We start from the raw sequence: 5,609 nt of genomic DNA on the forward strand, positions 1-5,609 counted from the left end.
ATAATAGTAACATGCGAGAGGAACAACTGTACTTAGCCAAGCATTCTGAACATTAACATATGGACGTTAATTATGAGATATTCAAAAACTGTTGAATGGACATACACAACATGCTATATTAAAATGTCCCTTTCAAGTCATTTATAAAAACTACACATTATCTTCTGCATGAACATGGTACAATATAGATATGCTGGATTCAAACACTTAATTGCAATTACAGTAATACCCACTGAAGTAAATGGGACTTGTTCTGTTTAACTTAGTTCATTGTTTTCAATGGTATCCAGGTTAAACTAATTTAGATCTAATTCTCTAGGTAAATTAAAAATTTGTGGAAACATATTCACCACATAATGTAAAATGCTTAAAAACAGAACATATATACACCATAACATGATTACAGAAAGTTTTTTTTAGTAGATACTATAACTTTACAAACTTATCCAAGTATGTATAGGTCCAAAATATTTTACACTTTTTAAATTTCAAGGTTAAGAATTAGATAATTGTATTTTCAGTATGTGGCATGGGTTAGTAAAGTATAACCCTCCATTTGTTGAGATATAGTTTTAATAGCCTTAGCTAATATGACCGATATGTAGTCAAGTCAAAGCCTTTATTGTCATTGTACAATATGTATGCAACGAAACTAGTTATGTAGGATGCTAGAAGTTATAGTACTGCACCGGAGAGCCACAGTTTATTCACTGTATTAGGTATTCACATATTCAGTTCTTGATACAAGTCACTATTGTCAACAAATATTGTGTTTCAATACTTCCTTTAGCCATATACATATTTTGATAGCTACCACAATGTCTTGTCTTCTCAAACCTGCTGTAAATTTGTTTACAAAAATGAAAGGTGGAATATTGAGAGCAGGGGATAGATACCAGAACAAGGAAGATCTTCTAAAATCATTAAGATACTGAGCAGTTTAAGAAAATTGATTTGTAAAACTTAAGTTGGCTGTCATAAGCACATTTGGATTGCTGAACAAATATTTATCACAAAGTTATTTTGTTCAATCCCATGTGCAGTTGACACGTATGAATAAAAATGGTTCTCCTCTAAAATATCCTAGCAATATATGAGATTTTTTAATTAAAAAATTCATATCTATCTTCCTTAATCTGAAATCTCTTTGATCTTGTAGAGATTCCAATTTTCAGAACCCCTTGCCTTGTCACCAGGTTGATGGGCTGAGGTAAAACAATCCTATTTCTGTAGGAACAATTACCTCAGCAGTTGTTTTAAACATTAAGGTCCTTCTTGAAAGTATTTCTGACAATCATTTCAGAAGCATTATATGGTAATGGTATAGATGGGAAAGCCTAGGGGGGAAAAAATTGAAAAATTGGGAAGAAAACAGGTTCTTTTTCCCCAAAGCCATTTTTTTCCAGAAAATGTGAAAAAAAGGAGCGTGGAATATGTCCTTTTCCAACTATTGATTGATTGATTGATTTGATTTGATTTGTATGCCGCCCCTCTCCAAGAACTCGGGGCGGCTCACAACATATATAAGAAAACATAATAATACATCTAAATCCAATTAATATTAAAAAGCCCTAAAAATCCTGATATAATTAAAACATTCATTATCATTCACTCCATGAAACACACTAAAAACACTCATTGGCCAGGGGGAAAGATCTAAGGACCCCAGGACTGGTGACAAAGATGAGTCTTTAAACTTTTTCGGAAGGCAAGGAGGGTGGGGACACTGCAAATCTCTGGGGGGTGTTGATTCCAGAGGGCTGGGGCCCCCACAGAGAAGGCTCTTCTCCTAGGTCCCGCCAGCCGACATTTTCTGGCTGATGGGACCATGAAGAGTCCAACTCTGAGACCTGACCGGATGCTGGGATTTGTGCGGCAGAAGGCGGTCTCGGAGGTAATCTCTATGACATGGTATTCAAACTATATAATATGAAGACCTTAATGAAAGATTTTTGAGACTTTTTGTAAAGTCTTAAATTATTGCAAGTTCTCTTGGCTGAAAACAAGCAAGTTCTAGAATACAATTCAAGTAACACTGTACTTCTCAGTGCAGTTCTCAAACAAGAGAAATGTGCATTTGTGCCATGAGGAGAGCACTGCAGGAAAACACTTGAGTTTAGTTCATCTATGTACATTGGACCTCCTACAGTAGAGTAATTTCTGGTATATAGTAGATCAGAGTTCTTCAAATTTGGCAACGTTAAGACTTGTGGACTTCAACTCCCAGAATTCTAGCAACTCTTAAAATTGCCAAGTTTGGGGATCCCTGCAGGAGATGATAATTTCTGTCTTCCTTTTAAGCCTTAACTGACTGGTCAGAGGAAAAATTTGTCTGACAAATTTCTCTTTTGTAACCCTTAAATGATTCCTCTTAATGTTCTCGACCATCACACAATAATGCTTACCTATAGTCTAGTCAGTAAATTGATTTTTCTATTCTTCCTCTCAGTAAAACGATGAGTTTGGAAGCATTTCCACAGTGCAATTTCTGCTGAGAGCAAAGCTGCAATTTGCAACTATTGTGAGAAGAAATATACTTTTCTGAATGCTACAGAGATGACAAAACACGTCCTTGCATGCTAGAGGTGCCCTAAAGACATTCAAGAATACTTTATGGAATTAAATGATGAGGACCAGAATGAAAGTGCATGCTGTTTTTCCTTCCAGAGTTCTAATTCCAGAAACTCTCTTTCTGCTGCTTCTGGATCATTACAAAGTATTTCTTCACTAGCAACATCTTCAAATAAGCAGATGTTGCAAAGCACTGCCTCACAAAAATACACAATACCTTCATTTTTAGATAAAACGACACCTGAAAATCAGGAGAAAATTGATCACGCTCTTGCAAGAGCAATATATGCTTCTGGATCAGCTTTGTCAATAATTCAAAATGGTAGGAAACTTTGGAATTATTATGGCCATACTATTTGCCAAGCAGACATTCCTTTAGCAAACTTCTTTTGGAGTTAGAATACGAGGGTGTGATGGCATTTGTAAAAGAAAAAATAAGTGAAGGACTATGTTTTGCAGTACTTACAGATGGATGGGCAAATGTTCGGGGAGAAGGAATCATCAACTTTCTGATAACGATACCTCAACCAGTCTTTTATAGAAGCATTGAAACTGGAGAGAACAGACATACTTTCGAATATATCAGAAGTGAGATATGTGCTATTTTAGAGAAAATTGAGAGGGGTAAAGTAGTTGCTTTGCTGACAATGCAAGCAATATGAAAGCTGCATGGGAAATCATAATGGACAAGTACCCACATATTACTATAATACATTTCATGGACTAAGCTTATTTCTTAGTGACTTCATGAAACTGGACACTCTTCAAAGGATTTATAGAAGCCCTAAAGAAGTTATCAATATATAAAAGCTACTCATGTTGTCACCGTAGTCTTCAAGAAGCAGCAAGAAGAAGAAAAAAATGCATAGAATAAAATAAGGACACTGAAGATAAGGAGGAAGATCTTCAAGCAACAGTATTGAGGATCTTAAAATTCCCAGAAATATGTACTTGATATAGATGTGTTTTGGGTTCAGCTGAAGAACTCCCTACAGATTTTAATGCCATTTTCCCCAGAAATCCGTGCATCTGAATCAGACACTACACTTGTGTCAAAATTCCTAACTACGTCTATCCTAAAAACATCAGTTTTTGAGAATCTAAGTTCATCTCCACCTACAATTGCTGAAAAAAGTAAATTGAAAGATTTTATTAAGAAACAGGAAGGATTTTGTTGTCATACAATATATACTGCTGCAAATCTACTGGATCCAAGATTTAAAGGCAGTGTGGTGTGAGTGACTAGATTATGAAACAAGATGGGCGCTTAGAACGATGTTGAAAAAGTACTTTCAAATATTGCAGAATATAGAACAGCTTCAGGGATTTGGGCCAGGAAAGCATTCTGGTATTCTATGACACATATCCCTCCTGAAACATGGTGGCCAGGTCTCTGCAGCACACAACCTCTTACAACCTCTTCCATCTCGTCAATGCTTGGTAATATTCATACGAAATCAAGAAACAAACTGACCTGTGAAAGGTAGAGAAGCTTGTTTCAATCCATGCAACCCTAAAGATTTTAGAAGTCCATGAGAAAAATGACGAAGAGAAAGACGAAGATGAAATGGAAAATGATAACAGTAGTTCAGAAAATGAGATGCAATAAATGGCATGTATATGTTGTGTCATCTGTTTTTTTCTTTTTAAAAAAAGTACCACTCAAAAGGTTAACCTTCTGTGGAGCTTAAATATTGAGATGGACCTTAACTTTATTTGCTATTGATGTTAAGGGGCAAATCTATTTTTTTATGTTGATGGTTTCTTGCTTTTGTTGCTTTTGAGGGAAAGGGGGATGGTTACCTTTTTTTATTGCAAGCACATACTTTTGCACAATAGTTTTATGCAATCTATAAAACTACTCCACACTGAACTTTTTTTTCAATTATTCAAAAATTTGTATTTTTTCTGGAAAAAAGGGGGGGAACACATGTTTTTTTCTCATGGCTTTAAAATTTTCTGAAATTTTACATCTCTGGGTAAGAGTGTTTCATGTTATACCCAAAATGGTAACTAAATTTTTATTAGAAAAAAAAAAGCAAGTAAAATATCAAGTGGGACTATTTACTGACATAAATCTGCAAAAAGGTATCCAACTGAACATGTTCAGCATTTCCTGTTTAATACTATACATTTGTCTTCTTGAACTTTCCATTTTCAAATTCTGATTCATGTTGGTAGTAAACAGAATTATGTGTTCAATGTACTTTAATCCTTCAATAAGTTGAGAAAAATTATATATATATATATATATATATATATATATATATATATATATATATATATATATATATATATATATGTTAAAATGTTTTCAGCTGGAATTTTTAAAATTAAGGGAGACTAGGATGGTCCCATTTCGGCCTTATCCTAGTCTCCCTTAATTTTAAAAATTCCAGCTGAAAACATTTTAACACATACAGAATATAGTTGTCGGCTATAAATATATTAACTGCCTTGTAGTGGTCCTGGGTTGGGCCTAGAGGCAAAAAGGAGCTGTGACGTTCCTTAAATATACCAGGGTGATCCGACATAAGAAAAACATATATATATATATATATATATATATATATAAAAATAAATTTTACATACACACACACACACATAAACACACAAGCTGACTCAGTCTTCCATCTTCTGAGATCGGTAAAATGAGGACCCAGATTATTGGGGGCAGTGTGCTGACTCTGTAAACCGCTTAGAGGGCTGTACTGTGAAGCGGTATATAAGTCTAAGTGCTATTGCTATTGTATATAATACAGCAAATTGTTAAGCAAGTGAGTTAAAATATCATGTCTTATCTTTTTAAAAAAGGGACTACTGTATATTCTTCCAAGTGGAATCAGAGGCTACTAAATTCTAAGCAACTGATACTGATTATGAAGACTGTATACATTAAAAGCTCAAAACAGGAACAGCCTTGAATAAATTTGACACATGATCTTCCCTATCATCTCACTTGTGAGAAGAAAGGAAGTGGGGGGCTCCTTGAGCAATCCATTTTGGGTAAAGGCAGAAGGCAAATGCCCTAACAATTA

This window comes from Erythrolamprus reginae, chromosome 6 (assembly GCF_031021105.1).
Source record: "Erythrolamprus reginae isolate rEryReg1 chromosome 6, rEryReg1.hap1, whole genome shotgun sequence".
Classification (NCBI taxonomy): domain Eukaryota; kingdom Metazoa; phylum Chordata; class Lepidosauria; order Squamata; family Dipsadidae; genus Erythrolamprus; species Erythrolamprus reginae.